General features: G+C 43.0%; 1 protein-coding gene and 1 long non-coding RNA gene across 2 annotated transcripts in view; both read left to right on the forward strand.

The window, feature by feature from the left end:
• Positions 1 to 18,715, forward strand: part of tacr3a (tachykinin receptor 3a) — a 121,006-nt gene that overhangs the window by 65,587 nt on the left and 36,704 nt on the right. The window lies entirely within an intron of this gene.
• LOC133538841 (uncharacterized) lies at positions 16,137 to 17,801 on the forward strand. Its single transcript, XR_009803124.1, has 3 exons — positions 16,137 to 16,261; positions 17,573 to 17,637; positions 17,781 to 17,801. It is a non-coding gene; the product is annotated as an uncharacterized LOC133538841 (long non-coding RNA).

Genomic DNA, 18,715 nt, shown 5'->3' on the forward strand with positions numbered 1-18,715 from the left:
AGATAATTAATGGGTGGTCATTTATTGGTTTAATGAACGTACATAAATCTAACAGCGGTGGAGAAAAAAGCCCTGCGACTGTTTTTGGTCAATTACATTTGCTGCTCCCCGTCCTTTTCTTTTCCGCATTAAAAAGCTCATTAGCATTTCAGTCTCATTAGTTTTCTCCAACAAAGCACAGCGAATGAGTATTGCAGTAATATGTTTTCCCCTCAGTTCATTTCGGCTGCAACCTGACGGACGGATTGCCATGATGAAGAGCCGAGGCGCTGCATGGTTCGTGGATCATGTGACCACGGTCGTGTTATGAAGCGATTGTGTGTGCAATGTGGATCTTGTCAACTCTTCGTGTTCTACACAAAAAGACATGACCCACGGTCGTCCTAATGGACAAGAGTCTCCTTTAATCGGATTATGACATAGTGTGTACAGGAAGGGAGTTACAGTACATTTCTCCGTGCCAAGGCAACAGAATTAAAAAGAAAAACAAATATCAGTTATGACTTGTACTGTTGATCATCACCATGCACTTTATTAATAACAAATAGTTATCAGCTCTGCCACTCAGTAACGCTTTAACGATAATAGCAAACGCAAGCTCTGTGAAATCAGCTTTTCCGCCGCTTTTTCACTCGACTCCCATCACCGCTGACATTTGCGATTGAACATGCGAGGCATGTTCGTGTGGTAAACACTCTAAGCTAGATTTTGACAACATTTTACAGCTCAATCGAGCCTGTCTTGTCTCTTCTGGGTGGTTCGAAGAATTTGGTGGCAGTAGTGATGTGCAGACCCTTTGTGAGGGGGCGTGGCCTGCGGTCCTGCAGCGAGGCGCCGGCGGCAGGTGCGTAGATTACCCACCTGGGCGCGTTTATCTGATCACTGGTCGCTCTATAAAACATGGATGTCAAACTCTGGCCAAATTTGGCCCGCCGTGTGATTTCATTTGGCCCTTGAGGTAATATTGATTTAAGATTAGAGCTGGCCCGCTGGTATTATGCAGGGGCGGTGCCCCTGTAACAACGCATTTGCCAACCCTCCCGAATTTCACTGCCCCTCCCGTAAATCTCCCGGGGCAACAATTCATCCGAATTTCTCCCGATTTCCACTCGGACAACAAAATTTGGCCCGCCGTGTAATTTCATTTGGCCCTTGAGGTAATATCAAATTAAGATTAGAGCTGGCCCGCCGGTATTATACAGGGTCGATGCCTCTGTAACACTGCATTCACCGCTGATACTCATACTTGCCAACCTTCACAATGTTCCCGGGAGACTCCGAATTTCTCCCGATTTCCACTCGGACAACAATATTGGGGGCGTGCCTCGAAGGCACTGCCTTTAGCGTCCTCTACAACCTGTTGTCACGTCCGCTTTTCCGCCATAGAAACAATGTGCCGGCCCAGTCACATAATATCTGCGGCTTTAACACACACGAATGAAAGAAAGGCATACTTGGTCAACAGCCATACAGGTCACACTGGGGGTGGCCGTATAAACGACTTTAACACTGTTACAAATATGCGCCAAACTGTGAAGCCACACCAAACAAGAATGACAAACATTTCGGGAGAACATCTGCACCGTAACACACGTAATATACATATATATATATATACTGTATATAAAGAGAAATACTTGAATTTCAGTGTTCATTTGTTTGCACATACACACACAACACTCATTGTTGAGTTAAGGATTAAATTGTCCATCCTTTTTCTATTCTCTGTCCCTATTTTTCTAACCATGCTGAACATGCTGTATCTTCCTCGTTCTTCTGTTTCGTCTCCTTGTTGTGTGTGCAGTTGTGCACTGCACTCTCTAAAAGCGGTAAATGTTATTGTCACATATGCATGTACAGTAGATGGCAGCATTGTCCTGTTTAAGAGTGTCACAACATTGCTGTTTACGGCAGACGAACTGCTTTACTGTAGACGAAAACGTGACTGCTGTTGTTGTGTGTTGTTACCGCCCTGGGAGGACGTTAATGAAACTGCCTAACAATAAACCCACATAAGTAACTAAGAACTCGCCCTTGATCATTCTACAAGTATAACGTCATTGGGCAGACACACTGTTTATATTGTGGGTAAGCGGTATATTGTGGGTAAGCGGACGTGAAAACAGGCTGTCGACACGTCACTCAGGTCCGCATGGAGCTAGAAGGGGCGTGGCCCCCAGCTCCGCCTGAATTTCGGGAGATTTTCGGGAGAAAATTTGTCCCGGAGGTTTTCGGGAGAGGCGCTGAATTCCGGGAGTCTCCCGGAAAATCCGGGAGGGTTGGCAAGTATCCATAATGAACCTTTTTGAGTCGCTTTGAAACCGCATGTCCTGTTTGGCTTTGGCGTATTGCCAGATACTCTAACCCTCCAGTGTGTCATACACCTGTGAAAGATGTCATGATCCGTGGTCCGGATTATGTTTTTGTTGTTCTGTTAGTTTTGGACTCTTTTAGTTCCTGTTTGACACCTGAGTTTGGTTTGGTTGCCACGGCTACTTATGATTTTCACCTGCCGCTGGTATTCGGGACTCTCACCTGGCTCTAATCGAGAGACACTATTTAAGCCTGTCTTTGCCAGTCAGTCGTCCTGGTGTCGTTGTTTGTTTCACACAATGCCATAGTTTATGCTAAGTGTTTACCTCATGCCTTGCCAAGTAATTTGTTTGTTCCATGCCATAGTTTATGCTAGCTGATCGCTTCAGGCCGTGTCCCTGTAAGTTTTGTGTGTTTCACGCCACAGTTGTGGGAAGTTCCATGTTTCCCGCGCTAAGCCTTTGCATTAGCTTCAAGTGCGATCGGCACCTTGCTCCTTTGCCTTGTTTTCTGTTTCGTACCTCGTTCGGTGTGATCATGTTCCTACCTGCAAGTCCAGTCCGGAGTCGTCCGTTTGCATTCTGGGAGAACAAACCTTGCAATAAGGTGCGACCCCCAACCATTGTGACAAAAGAATTGGACATTTTATTGGACAGTAGCTTAGTAGCCCAAAGTATTCATTAAAAACAAGGCAGCAATCTTGTTTAGCAAGTATATCTAACATTTTTGGCCACACAGTTTCAACGGTCATCATCAACAGCGGTCACTTGAAGCAAGTATGACGATCCTCCTGGTTGGGGTGTATCCCTTTATGGAGGATGCCTATGCGTGACTTAGTGTAACGTGGGGAGACTGGTGCACGGACAGTCACCACACCATCCTTGACAGATCTGGTCCAGGGTCCAGTGGCATGGAGTCCAAGATGACTGGTGACCCTTTTCTGCTGCAGCCTTCATCCGCCTTCCAGCCGTGGTGACGCTCGATAGGGTTAGCGATCATCCCCCGCCTGTTCCGCCGTTGAGGTCTTCGCCGTATCCCTGGCTAGGGGGCAGTCAGGTACTAGGCCTTGGCCAAGGGCCCCCTGGGGTAACAGTGGTAAAGGGGCTAACCTCCTGGTGCCCAAAGACCCCGTAGAAGAGCCTCCCCTGCACTTCAACGTCATGGCCCAGGACACAAGTTTGAACGGTAACACTGTGCTAAATATCGCCATGGGTGGATCTACACCTGACATCCATTGTAATGATACCAAGTACAGGAGTGTATCTCGTCGATACTACTATGATTACGACAGTATTTTTTTTGCATTACAAAAAAAATGTTTAGTTTTTTTTAACTTATAATATGCTTATAAACCTTAGATGAGGTGGCGACTTGTCCAGGGTGTACCCCGGCTTCCGCCCGACTGTAGCTGAGATAAGCTCCGGAGCCCCCCGCGACCCCGAAGGGAATAAGCGGTAGGAAATGAATGGATGGAAACTCAGGACATACGTCCCTGGACTTAAGTTATGACCAATGTATGATCCTTTGACTACTTGGTATCGGGTCGATACCCAAATGTGTGGTATAATCCAAAACTATGGAAACAATGTCATTGTGGCTTGTGCAGCCCTTTGAGACACTTGTGATTTATGGCTATATAAATTAAAATTGATTGATTGATTGATTGATTCAATCTGATTCCTGGGGTTTCGATACGTTTCAACACAATTCTCGATTCGGACCTATTCTCACAATGTATTATTCGGTTTTAATCATTATAAATAGAGATGTCCGATAACAGCTTTTTTTCCGATATCTAGATTTTTGCGGGTATATTGTAGCGTCCCAAAAGAGTTAGTGCTGCAAGGGGGTATGGGTATTTATTTTGTTGTGTTTATGTTGTGTTACGGTGTGGATGTTCCCCCGAAATGTGTTTGTCATTCTTGTTTGGTGTGGGTTCACAGTGTGTCGCATATTTGTAACAGTGTTAAAGTTGTTTATACGGCCACCCCCAGTGTGACCTGTATGGCTGTTGACCAAGTATGCCTTGCATTCACTTGTGTGTGTAAAAAGCTGTAGATATTATGTGATTTGGCCATAGGTGAGTGTTTTTACAAAACTTAAATTTTGAAGGGGGAATTGCAAACTTCCTGTTGATTTTAGCAGGAGGGTGTCATTGTATGAAATCTAGGTCTAAGTGAGATGTACATAGAGGTTGTTCTTTCATGTCGCTACGACACTCTTACTGGAAAATACAGGCAGTTTTGTCTGTGTTTTCTTCCTAGGAGGAGTTTTGTCTGTGTTTTATTCCTGGGGGGCGCTAGAGCGCAATTTTGAGTTTTGGGGTTTGGTTTTTTATCATATCGCAATTTTCACCAGTCCTGATGTGTGTGTCCAGTTTGGTGAGTTTTGAGCATGTTAAGGGAGTCAAATTACAGCTCAAAGAGGCAAAGGTGAGTGTTTTTACAAAACTTTTGTTTTGAAGGGGGAATTGCGAACTTCCTGTTGATTTTAGCACAAGGATGTCAGTGTATGGAATTTAGGTCTAAGTGAGACCTACATAGAAGTTTTTGTTTCATGTCGCCACAACACTCCTACTGGAAGTTACAGGCAGTTTTGTCTGTGTTTTCTTCATAGGTGGAGTTTTGTCTGTGTTTTATTCCTAGGGGGCGCTAAAGCGCAATTCTGAATTTTAAGGTTGGGTTTTTTGTGTCCTGAGCAAGACACTTCACCCTTGCTCCTGATGGGTGCTGGTGGGCGCCTTGCATGGCAGCTCCCTCCATCAGTGTGTGAATGTGTGCGTGAATGGGTAGATGTGGAAGTAGTGTCAAAGCGCTTTGAGTACCTTGAAGGTAGAAAAGCTCTATACAAGTACAACCCATTTAATTTAATTAAGGGAGTCAAATTACAGCTCAAAGAGGCAAAGGTGAGTATTTTTACAAAACTTTTGTTTTAAAGGGGGAATTGCAAACTTCCTGTTAATTTTAGCAGAAGGATGTCAGTGTATGAAATCTAGGTCTAAGTGAGATCTACATAGAGGTTTTTGTTCATGTCGCTACGACATTCCTACTGGAAGTTACAGGCAGTTTTGTCTTTTTTTTCTTCTAGGGGGCGCTAGAGCACAACTTTTAGCTTTGGGGTTAGGTTTTTTTTGGTTAAATCGCAATGTTCACCAGTCCTGATGTGTGTGTCAAATTTGGTGAGTTTTGAAGTGTGTTAAAGGGGTCGAATTACAGCTTAAACCTGCGGAATAAAAATTAAGAAAGAAAGAATAAAACGCTACAAATTCAGTAATAAAAAGTGTATCTTTTTTTAATACTTTTTTGAAAATTATGAATCAAGATGAATAAGAATTGTGAATAATTGTGCAACACCCTAGATGTCAGCTTGTAAGACCGCCTGAGAGCATGGAGACGGCGTGGTGCTGTTAGGAGAGGGTTCCTGGTTCAATCCCCACCTTCTACCAACCTAGTCGCGTCCGTTGTGTCCTCGAGCAAGACACTTCACCCTTGCTCCGGATGGGTGCTGGTTAGGGCCTTGCATAGCAGCTCCCTCCATCAGTGTGTGAATGTGTGTGTGTGAATGAGTGTGTGTGAATGAGTGTATGTGGAAATGGTGCCAAAGCGTTTTGTGGACTCTGGTTTGAGCCCATCTTGTGCAAAAACATGATGGATCGGAGGTTGTGGTTGCCGTGGTAACGAGCATGACGCGATCCCCTTAATTAGAAAAAGAGAGAATTCTAGATCTGACGACTTCCAACGTCTAACAGTTGTCCTTAATCTCCACACTCAATAATGCATTCAAACAGATTTTCTGCAATTATCCAATCCTTTGCTCTCATTGAATTCCTTTCATCAGGCTCCGTGCAGATTGACGGGTTGAATACATCACTGCTTTGTTTCATCAAATAGTCCGATGTCCGTCCGGGAGGCCTTGGAACATTTTTATTTGCTACACAACCCCGGAAAGAAGATTCTAGGGTTCAGTCAATCAATCAACATTTAATTATATAACCCTGAATCACAAGTGTCTCAAAGGGCTGCACAAGCCACAACAACATCCGAAGTTCAGAGCCCACATTGGGGCAAGGAAAAACTCACAACCCAGTGGGATGTCAATGTGGATGACTATGAGAAACCTTGGAAAAGACCGCAGATGTGGGTGACCCCCTTCTCTAGGGGAGACCGGATGCAATGGACGTCGCCTGTGTCTAAAATAAAATTATGAGAGTCTAGTCTATAGTGGAACTAACATAATAGTGTGAGAGTCCAGTCCATAGTGGATCTAACATAATAGTGAGAGTCCAGTCCATAGTGGATCTAACATAATAGTGAGAGTCCAATCCATAGTGGATCTAACATAATAGTGAGAGTCCAGTCCATAGTGGATCTAACATAATAGTGAGAGTCCAGTCTATAGTGGATCTAACATAATAGTGATATTCCAGTCCATAGTGGATCGAACATAATACTGAGAGTCCAGTCCATAGTGGATCTAACTTGATAGGGAGAGTCCAGTCCATAGTGGATCTAACATAATAGTGAGAGTGCAGTCCATAGTGGATCTAACATAATAGTGAGAGTCCAGTCCATAGTGGATCTAACATAATAGTGAGAGTCCAGTCCATAGTGGATCTAACATAAAAGTGAGAGTCAAGTCCATGGTGGATCTAACATAATAGTGAGAGTCCAGTCCAATGTGGATATAACATAATAGTAGAGTCCATTCCATAGTGGATCTAACATAATAGTGAGAGTCCAGTCCATAGTGGATCTAACATAATCGTGAGATTCCAGTCCATAGTGGATCTAACATAAAGTCCATAGTGGATCTAAAATTATAGTGAGAGTCCAGTCCATAGTGGATCTGACATAATAGTGAGAGTCCAGTCCATAGTGGATCCAACATAATAGTGAGAGTCCAGTCCATAGTGGATCTAACATAATAGTGAGAGTCCAGTCCATAATGGGGCCAGCAGGAGACCATCCCGAGCAGAGATGGATCAGCAGCGCAGAGACAGTCCCAACCGATGCGCAGGTGAGTGGTCTACCCCGGGTCCTATCTCTGGAAAGCCAGCACTTCATCCGTGGTCACCGGACCTGTGCTTCCCCTTCCACAAGAGAGAGGAAAAAAGAAAAGAAACGGCAGATCAACTAGTCTAAAAAGAGGGTCTATTTAAAGGCTTGAGTATACAAATTAGTTTTAAGATGGGACTTAAACGCTTCTACTGAGGTAGCATCTCTAACTGTTACCTCTTGAACATTCCAGGGTACTGGAGCCCCACTAGAAAACGCTCTATAGCCCGCAGACTTTTTTGGGGCTCTGGGAATCACTAATAAGCCGGAGTTCTTTGAAGGCAGATTTCTTGCCGGGACATATGGTACAATACAATCAGCAAGATAGGATGGAGCTAGACCGTGTAGTATTTTATACGTAAGTAGTAAAACCTTAAAGTCACAACTTAAGTGCACAGGAAGCCAGTGCACTTAAAATTTGATACACACATCAGGATTGGCGAACATTGTGATTTAACCAAAAAAACCTAACCCCAAAACTAAAAATTGCGCTCTAGCGCCCCCTACGAAGAAAACACAGACAAAACTGCCTGTAACTTCCAGTAGGAATGTCGTAGCGACATGAAACAAAAACCTCTATGTAGGTCTCACTTAGACCAAGATTTCATACACTGACACCCTACTGCTAAAATCAACAGGAAGTTTGCAATTCCCCCTTAAAAACAAGTTTTGTAAAAACACTCACCTTTGCCTCTTTGAGCTGTAATTTGACTCCCTTAACATGCTCAAAACAGTATATTACAGTACAGGCGTAATATGATCAAACTTTCTTGTTCTTGTCAAAAGTCTAGCAGCCGCATTTTGTACCAACTGTAATCTTTTAATGCTAGACATCGGGAGACCCCAAAATAATATGTTACAGTAATCAAGACGAAACGTAACAAACGCATGAATGATGATCTCAGCGTCACTAGTGGATAAAATGGAATGAATTTTAGCGATCTTACGGAGATGAAAGAAGGCCGTTATCGTAATACTCTTGATGTGTGACTCAAAGTAGAGAGTTGGGTGCAAGATAATACCCAGATTCTTTATCGAGTCGCCTTGAGATTCTAGGGATGCCAGTGAGTGTCAACGTTAGCATAGCTTTAGCACAGCCGCCTCCATGCTTTGTACTTGGAGCCCGATTCACCTCGGTATTCCCTCGGGTTTCGATAAAACTGCACAATTGTCACCAGTCTTCCTTTTCTCCATCCGATCTTATCCGAGTCGTTTGAACATGGAACATGAAAGAGGCGCAAAGAGAGATTAGCTCTGTCTTTGAAGATTGAGCGGCAAATATGCAAATGAGAAATTATCCATTTGTCGGATTTTATTTTCACATCTGAGTCCTTTTGGAGTGGAATTGGAAACCAAATGGAATGTCTGCCTCTAGTCTGTTGGACCAAGACTTTGAACAATGAAACAAGCTTTAATTGTAGAGCGCAATTGAAAGAGCTTTACAGAAAATTTCAACAAGGTCGAAAATAAACATATCAAATAATCATGAATCAGACTAGATTCAAATTAGAATCAATCAGAGTGTAGATAACATACTGTGAGTTAAGTTAAAGTACCATCCTCTGCATTTGACCCATCCCCTTGTTCCACCCCTCTGGGAGCTGAGGGGAGCAGTGGGCGGCAGCGGGGGCCACGCCCGGGAATCACTTTGGTGATTCAACCCCCAATTCCAACCCTTGATGCAACAAGGTCCTGAGTTCAAATCCCGGTCTCTGGATCTTTCTGTGTGGAGTTTGCATGTCCTCCCTGTGACTGCGTGGGTTCCCTGCGGGTACTCTGGCTTCCTCCCACCTCCAAAGACATGCACCTGGGGATAGGCCACTCCCACCTCCAAAGACATGCACCTGGGGATAGGCCCCTCCCACCTCCAAAGACATGCACCTGGGGATAGGCCACCCCCACCTCCAAAGACATGCACCTGGGGATAGGTTGATTGGCAACACTAAATGGTCCCTAGTGTGTGATTGTTTTCTGTCTATCTGTATTGGCCCTGCGATAAGGTGGCGACTTGTCCAGGGCGTACCCTGCTTACTGCCCGAATGCAGCTGAGATAGGCTCCAGCAACCCCTCCACAACCCAAAAAGTGACAAGCGGTAGAAAATGGATGGATGGATGCTGAGTGCCAAGCAGGGAGGTAAGGAGTCCCATTTTTATAATCTGGTATGACTCGGCCGCGGTTTGAACTAACCTACGGATCTCAGGGCAGACACTGAAACCACAAGGCCACTGAGTTGTCATATGCACAATAAAATAAACGTGTTGAGGTCCGTCTCACATCTTCCGGAACAGTATTCCAGATTTTAGGATTGTAAAACCATGTTTGGTCCTGACTCTAGGCACCAGCAGGAGACCAGGCTCTTTGGTTCTCAGAGCTTTAGATGGTTGATATGGCTTTAACATGTCAGAGATGTACGTTGGAACAAGACCAGTTTTTAAAGTCTATTCTCTGAGCAACAGAAAGCCAGTGCAGTGACCTAAGTCCCGGACTAATGTGGTCGTATTTCCTGGTTTTAGTTAGGACTCGAGCAGCTGCATTCTGGGTGTACTGCAGCTGCTTTAGTGTTCGTTTAGAGCAGACCTGGGCAAATTAAGGTCCGGGGGCCACATGCGGCTTGTTAAAGGGCAACATTATCAGCAGACCGATGTAAGCGTCAATATATACCTTGATGTTGCAGAAAAAAGACCATATGTTTTTTTAACCGCTTTTCGAACTCTAAAACGCCTTTCAATTGTTCGCTGTCGGAACGATAAATTTCACCCATGACGTCACAATGGGAAGCAATCCGCCATTTTCTCAAACACATTACACACCAAGTCAAATCAGCTGTTATTTTCTGTTTTTTCGACTTTTTTCCGTACCTTGGAGACATCATGCCTCGTCGGTGTGTTGTCGGAGGGTGTAACAACACGATCAGGGACGGATTCAAGTTGATTTATGTGGAGTGTGCATCGATTAGCACAGCTAACATGCTATTTAGACTAGCTGTATGTACATATTGCATTGTTATGCCTCATTTGTTGCTATATTTGCATCCAGCCTTTCCCTCCACCCACATTTAATGCCAAACAAACACATACGAATCGACGGATTCAAGTTGCACCAGTGTCAAAAGATGCGAAAGTCCCTCGTTTGTTCTGCACATTTTACCGACGATAGCGATGCTACGACAGAGATGTGTGGATACTCAAAGCAGATGCATTTCCAACAATAAAGTCAACGAAATCACAAAGGTGAGTTTTGTTGATGTTATTGACTTATGTGCTAATCAGACATATTTGGTCGCGGCATGACTCCCAGCTAATCGATGCTAACATGTTATTAAGATAGCTGTATGTACATTTGTAGCTATGTTTGCATCCAGCCTTTCCCTCCAACCACATTTAATGCCAAACACACACTTACCAATCGACGGATTTAAGTTGCTCCAGTGGTCAAAAGATACAATCGTTGGTTGGAAGGCGATCGCTGAATAGCTTCAATAGCTATTCACTCAATAGCTTGAGTTTCTTCTTCAATTTTGTTTTCGCTATCTGCCTCCACACTCCAAATATCCGTTTCTGTACATGCGTAATCTGTTGAATCTCTTAAGCCGCAGAAATCCGAGTCTGAATCCGAGCTAATGTCGCTATATCTTGCTGTGCTACAGTATCTGCCATGTTTGTTTGTATTGGCGTCACTATGTGACGTCACAGGAAAATGGATGGTGGATGGTGGATTTACGGATAGCGAAAATCAGGCACTTTTTTCGGGATATTCCATGATGGGTAAAATTTTGAAAAAAAAAACCTTCTAAAAATAAAATAAGCCACTAGGAACTGTTTATTATTGGTTTTAACCTTTCTGAAATTGTGATAATGTTCCCCTTCAATCATTTCAATCTGGCCCGCCGGACATTCCTAAATCATTTTTTGTTGGTCTTGAACGTGGAAAATGTAGCTGCCGTTATAATGTGCAGTGATGTTTTCAAAAAATGACCTGAAGTCTTGAACAATACAAAGTATTTCAATGGTTGGAATGTGTGCTTTTGCATGATGTACTAGTGTGGAAGGACTCTTGCCTTCGGATTCCTCGGACCACCAATGTGAGACATGACAGGCGTGGCAGTTTTGAGATCCTGTTTATTTTTCATTAAACCCCATCTTGCTCTGGTTGCTTTTGAGGAGCTCTCGCCTCTCGTGACGGTCTCTTTCTTCGAGTCGCTTTTCAGCCTTCCTCGTCTCCGTCTCCCTCTCGCTATTCTTTGCCCGTGTTCATCATCCACCAACCACTCTCGGCTCAACTCCAACTTCTCCAGCCCCGTCCTTCTCGGCTGCTGCCCTTTTACACAGTGACAGCTAATTAGCAAAATGTGCCCAGGTGGGCCATTTACGCACCCCGCCTCTCTGCAGGTCCGCAGGCCACGCCTCCTCACAACTAGTTGCTATGGTAATTCAATTAACTACTCAAGTAATCTAAGTCGCAGCAGCTCAGATGAGGCACCATGCAGTGTGGGTGTGCTGTGTTTCCACAGAGTGCTTCCAGAGCGGCCAGCCTGAAAAATATTTTTACAACATAGTCATATCTCAGATATATCAGATTGTAGGTCGGGTTTTTTTTACCCTCCGCGTTCAAATTTTGTTGTGTTTTTTGCATTTCTGTTGCATTTCTCTTGATTGTAAAATATGTGGATGGAGAGGGGGTGTGATGTTCATATGTTGTCAACATTCAGTGTTTTATCGTTCATAGTTAATATTGTAAACCCCACATTCTTTATTTTCATGTACATTCTGGGAGTCTCATTTAGTGTCTGGGGAGGTCTTGCACCCCAGGGTTCTTCGGACCCGATCGGCTTGACGGTTTTGTGATTCACTTTATTTTTCAATAAATCTTCTTCAGCTCTGCTTTTCAGCAATCGCCTCTCGTCACAGTTTCGTTCTTCGCGATGCTTTATAGCCATCCGTCCGCGTCTCCATCTCCGTCTTGCTCTTGCTCGTGCTCGTGTTCGGGTTTTCTCGTCACTATCAACAACTCCAACTCCAACTTCCTTCCCGGCTGCTGCCCTTTTATAGAGTGACAGGTGATCAGACAAATGCACCCAGGTGGGCCATCTACACCCCTGTCGCCGATCTCGGAGCCGGAGCCAGACCCGGCTCACCCCACCTCGCTGCAGGTCCGCAGGCCACACCTCCTCACAGTGTCATTTGGTATTCCATTCCATTATGTCTGTCATAACGTTTTTAGAATTCAATCGGAAATTATTATGAGGTTTTGTATTAGTGTTCCTAAAAATACATTTACCAGCCCCCCGGATACATTTTCTTCTCTAAACTTGGCCCCTCTAGTCAAAATAATTGCCAAGGCCTGGTATAGAGAGTCCAGTGAGAAGGGCATTCCAGTAATCTGACCTGCTGGAGACCAAGGCATGGATTAGTCTTTCTAAGTCAGATTTAGACATTATTGCTCTGATTTTGGCAATGTTTTTCAACTGGTAAAAATCTGCTGATGTCATTGACCTAATTTTAGCTTGGAAAGTTCAAGTCTGAGTCCATTATTACCCTTAGATTTCTAAGCTGATTATTAGGTTACATGTAGAGGGACTCAAGGTGACTAATGATAGTTTATATTTATTTCCGTTGGCCATAGATGATGATCTCAGTTTTTTCTGAGTTTAGCTGAAGAAAATAGTTTAGCATCCACACTCTTACCTGTTCCATGCAGCTACAAAGTGAACCAACAAGCCGACGATCACCTGTGGCACCTAGGAGTTCTTGGTGCCACAGGTGATCGTCGGCTTGTTGGTTCACTTTGTAGGACTGGTTGTCCTCAAAGTTATCCAGATAAATTCTAACAAAATAGAAAGTCTGAAAAAAAGATCCCCCTGAACAAGAACTCCCTTGGTGCTCTGGATGCATCTGTTACAAGCAGCCTCAGAAACCTTGGGCTTGTGTTGGATCAGTCCAGGTCTTCGGAGGGGCACTGTCGTCAATTGACCCAAAACTGTTTTTATCACCGCAGAAATATTTCTAAAATAAGAAATCCGTTGTCAAAATTGGATCTCAAAATGATCAAGTCAACGCTAAAGAGACTTCAGATGGTACAAATGCAGCTGCCAGACTTTGGACCGGTGCACCCAGATCACCCCATATTACGCCCATTTTATCCAGTCTTTATTGGCTTCCAGTCAAATTCCGCATTGAGTTTAAGATTTTAGTCCTGAGATTCTGTACATTGCATGGTGGGGCTCCTCAGTACATCACTGACTCGTTTTGCCCCTACAGTCCAGAGTCTTCAGGCCATGGTCTTCTAAAGATCACAAAGACTAATTTTAAAACCCGTGGAGACCTGGCATTCCAGGCTATAGCTCCCAGACTCTGGAACAACCTGCACCAGTCCCTCCGTGATCTTGACTGTCTTGAAACTTTTAAGAAACATTTGAAAATGTCTCTTTTTCGCAAAGCTTTTAGCATTTTTAATCCGCTTTGTATCCTTTTTATGATGTTGCCCTCGTTTTAATGGAATTGTTGTTTTACTTCACCTATGTTTTGTACAGCGCTTTGTGATTTTATCTGTGAAAAGTTGTTTTTTTTATAATAAAATGTACTTACTTACTTACAGTTACCAATTCCAAGAAAGAATGTCCTGTGATCTAGATACGACTTGTACCAGTTAAGAGTAGAACCGGATATTCCCACTCAGTTTTCTAACCTGTGTATTAAGAAGGTATGGTCACCTGTGTCCGAGTCACCAGTTTATTTCCACAATTGTCCCTTTAAATGTGCCAAAACTCTCACAGTCTTGCTGCATTGCTGAGTCAGCATTTTAGCTACGTCGGGGGATTTTGTTCTTTTGCTCGTCTTTAATTGTTGTGAGACGGAAAAAATAAGTTACAGTAAGCCTTCAAAACAGCGAAGGCACTAGGACACAAGCCGATGAAGGATTGCCTCACACTGCTAGTGTGTTCTAACACGAGCACATTACTTCATCAGTCCAGAGATTTAAAGACGTGTATGAGCTAACTGGGCAGTGGCCATTTTTCCTCATTTTTTTATGCCTCCACAACCTGTAGAAAGGGTGGTCCCCACAAGTCCTGATCAACAACTTAGTCCCCATTCCAATTGATAACCAGTGTGTGTGTGTGTGTGGGTGGGTGTGAGTGTGTGTGTGTGAGAGTGTGTTAGTGTATGTTTGTATGTTTTTTTTTTTTTTTTTTTTTTTTCCAAGATGGCGCTGCTGTAGTGGCTGCTGTTGGCAGGAGCTCTGTGCTCTTGTGTCATCCTTTTGTGTTTCCCTCTTGTTTTCATGTCTTATTATATTTTTTTGCCTTTTGGTCTGGGTACTCCGGCTTCCTCCCACTTCCAAAGACATGCACCTGGGGATCGGTTGATTGGCAACACTAAATATGCCCTAGTGTGTGAATGTGAGTGTGAATGTTGTCTGTCTATCTGTGTTGGCCCTGCGATGAGGTGGCGACTTGTCCAGGGTGTACCCCGCCTTCCGCCCGATTGTAGCTGAGAAAGGCGCCAGCGCCCCCCGCGACCCCAAAAGGGAATAAGCGGTAGAAAATGGATGGATGGATGGATGGTCCGGGACCCTTTGGGACTGTGTGACAAGGGGTGGCACTTTCGTGACCTCTGTGGTGCTTTTTTTGTGGACTTCTGGATCTGCCTCCCGGGAGCCTTTTGGCTATGGAGACCAGCTGCTGGGTGTCTGCTACACCAGAATATGTTTGGATGTACTGGAGGAGATGCGGATGAAGGGACAGGGCTGCGGAGCTAGCACTGAGCGCTGGGACGGAGAGGCTTCGCGGTGTCTTGACTGGGTGAGCAGGTGTCGGACACCTCAGTCACCTTGGACGTATCCTCGCTCATCCATGCGGACTGGACACTGGCCGAGAGTGGAGTCGGCTGTCTTGGTTGCCTTGTTGGGTCTGCTCCTGTCTCTGGCCATGCTCCCTCCTCCCCAGCAGACGATGGCGTGGAACACCGCAGAGGCCACCACAGTGTATATGTTTATTTTACTTTTTATTCATAGCTGTATGTAGAAGTGTCTGGTTGTATCTGCTGCTTTAATGTCTTTAATGCCCTCTGTGTTCTTTGATGTTTGATGTTTCCCTCTTACACACATGGAAGAGGGATGTGTACCATGGTTATGAGTTGTTTTTTTATTTTTTTTATTTATTTGTTTTTTTCCCTTGGCCTCAGTCTGCACCTCCTCTCCAGGGCCCAGGCAAAGACCGATTTTTTAAATTTTATTTTAATCTTCTATTTTTTTCTCTCTCTCCCCCCCCCCCCCTCCCCCCCTTTGTTTACCTTTATCTCATTTTTTTTGTAAGGGGCACTGGAAGCCGGCAGACCCGTCAGCGATCCTGTTCTGTCTCCCTGTAATGTTTGTCTAAACTTGAATGGGATTGTGCTGAAAATTTTCATTTTCCTGAAGGAACTCTCCTGACGGAATAAATAAAGTACTATCTAATCTAATCTAATCTAAGTATTATGTATGCATGAATGTATGTATATACCCAGTGGGCACCCGTCCTTAGTTCAACGTCGAGGTGAGGTTGAAATTACGTCGCGACGTCACTCAACCATATCCCGACCAAATCACAACCAACTGACCCCACAACACCATATGTTGCAAATCTGGTTTGTTTTCATCATTGGGGGACATCGTCTTTTCAACGTCCTTTCAACGTGTACAATTCAACTTGCCAAACATTCTGCGTGCCTCGGCCATTTGCGACAGTTTTCAACGAAACCGCTGCTTGATGGCAGCGTGAACTAAAAACCAAACTTGTGCGCATGCGTGCTGAAGTACTTCCTTTCCAGTCCAGCAAGCAAGACTAAGAGCGAAGATTTGAATTGGAAATCGAACTATTTCACTGCAAAGAAAACCATCGACGTCCATAAAGATTCAGGTTTGTACCTTGAGATAATACTGGTTATTTATATCGATATAATTTTGGCCCTTTCACAAGAGGTTTGCAGGAAAACGTTTATTTTGACTGTATAAACTGGACCTCAGCAAACTTTTTTTTTTCTCCCCAAGCAGACAACAATTTTTTTCCCCACCTGCCCAAAAGCAAACAATTGTTTTTCCAGGCTAACACAAAACAAACAATTTTTTTTGGTTCTGTACCCATTGTCTTTTACAGCCGCGCCAGTCACTGTATTAATTTACTTCCTCTTGATTTTCATCTTCAAAACACCTGTCTAGATGGCAGTTGGGTTTTTCTGGCTCATTTTAATGTTTATTTAAAATGTTGCCAGTTTATTTTAAGTACAGGTACTTTTGAATTAATTTGACTTGTTAGCAAGGCTTTGTCTCAAAAGGCAAGTCCACGGGTCGCCCATAAAAGGATCCATGTAATATTAAATGCTATGATCTTTACTTATTTTTTTGTTTTACTGATAAGGCCAGTACTGCTATTACAAGAGCTTTTGTCAAGTATTGAAACTTCCAAATGGTTTCACTGTTGACCTTTTGGCCAACATGTATACTAAAATATATGACAATAAAATATCCAGACAGATTTTGTTGAAAGATGTTTTATGATTAACAATAAAAGACTGCACGGAGCGCAGACATTTTTTTTCTCTTGGCACAAGAAGGCAACCAACTTTTTTTTTTTTTACAGAGCTTACCGGAGCAAACTTTTTTTTTGATATATATATATATATATATACGTCAGGAGAACAAACTATTTATTTTTCAGTTTTTGCTAAACAATCTCTTTTTTTCCCCAAAAAAACATACCCTCCCCCACGTTTCATCTGGTCCGCCCCTAAGTCTATGTACATGTACCACTACCCGGTAATTAAAAAGCAGAACGTTAATGCAAGGCAATGTACCAATGATTTCAGTTTATGCATATTGAACGACACAGTACACTTGCTATGATACATATGATACCAAAAAGGATACTTTTTTGATAAAACTGTCCTTCCATGTGCAGAAATTGGACACAATGGAGGAACTACTCGACCTTGACGAGTTGATAAAAACTCAACCAAGCAAGAAAGATTTGCTGGTAAGTAATTATAACATTATAATTGTATAGCTGTTTTTACATCGGAAATATTATTGTATTTAGATAGAAATTTCAGGTTATGAAATCATGTAGATAAAACACGTGTAAATAAAACAGGCCCTATACTTGAATGTATGTATGTGTTTGCCAGCCCCTTCCCCCAGTGTATGCTAAACACATTCTCTTGTATATTTGCAGACAGCCAGGCTCTCAAAGATTGGTGGATATGACTTAAAGAGCTGTTTAAGCACCATCATGGACAGGTATTTTCCTCTTTCTCTTTATATATATTAAAATAGGCGATGTAAGACCCAAATTCTAATCTATGAGTGCTAGATCGGGAATTATAATAATGCAAAATTCCGTAATTTTTGGCTGCATGTATGACTTGCGTGTTCAATTTCAGGCTCACGACAAATGAATTAATGTCCAATCTGAACATGAAGGGGAGAGGGGGAAAAAAATAGCTTTGCCGAGACGAAGCTCCTCGATTTAGTCACAGGTGAGTTTGTGTGTGTGTTTAATAATTACATTAACTTAATGAATTTGTATTCTTTTTGCCTGTTTACAGCTAGTGTCTTGGATACCCAGAAGGGGACCGAAACGATGGTCCATGATGCCATGAAAAATAAACTGAAATATGCCCCTGGACGCAAGGGAGGAATAGGATGGGCATCACAGGCTAAATAAATAATTATATCGATTGACATTCTCCATTTTCTTTGTACTTAATTTTAATTTTGCATTAACAGGATTCAGCCTGGAGCTATATATGCACTATGTTTTGTTGTCTTTAATTATATTGATATATTGGTTGATATTACGTTGATAATTGGTTGGTTGATCTTAGGTTGAAACTGAAAGTTGAATCAACGTTGAAACATTGACGTAGATTCTACCTCGGTATTTAAACGTTGATCCAGCTTTCATTTTCAACCCAAATCCAACGTTATTTCAACACGGGAAAGTAACGTTGTTTCAAGGTTGATTAAACGTATCTGTTAGGTAGAAACTGAAAGTTGAATCAACGTTGAAACATTGACGTTGATTCAACGTCGGTATTTAAAAGTTGATCCAACTTTCATTTTCAACCCAAATTCAATGTTATTTCAACACGGGAAGGTAACGTTGTTTCAACGTTGATTAAACGTCTCTGTTAGGTAGAAACTGAAAGTTGAATCAACGTTGAAACATTGACGTTGATTCAACGTCGGTATTTAAACGTTGATCCAACTTTCATTTTCAACCCAAATCCAACGTTATTTTAACACGGGAAAGTAACGTTGTTTCAAGGTTGATTAAACGTCTCTGTTAGGTAGAAACTGAAAGTTGAATCAACGT

The sequence above is a fragment of the Nerophis ophidion genome, linkage group LG20 (genome assembly GCF_033978795.1).
Source record: "Nerophis ophidion isolate RoL-2023_Sa linkage group LG20, RoL_Noph_v1.0, whole genome shotgun sequence".
In the NCBI taxonomy this organism is placed as follows: Eukaryota; Metazoa; Chordata; class Actinopteri; order Syngnathiformes; family Syngnathidae; genus Nerophis; species Nerophis ophidion.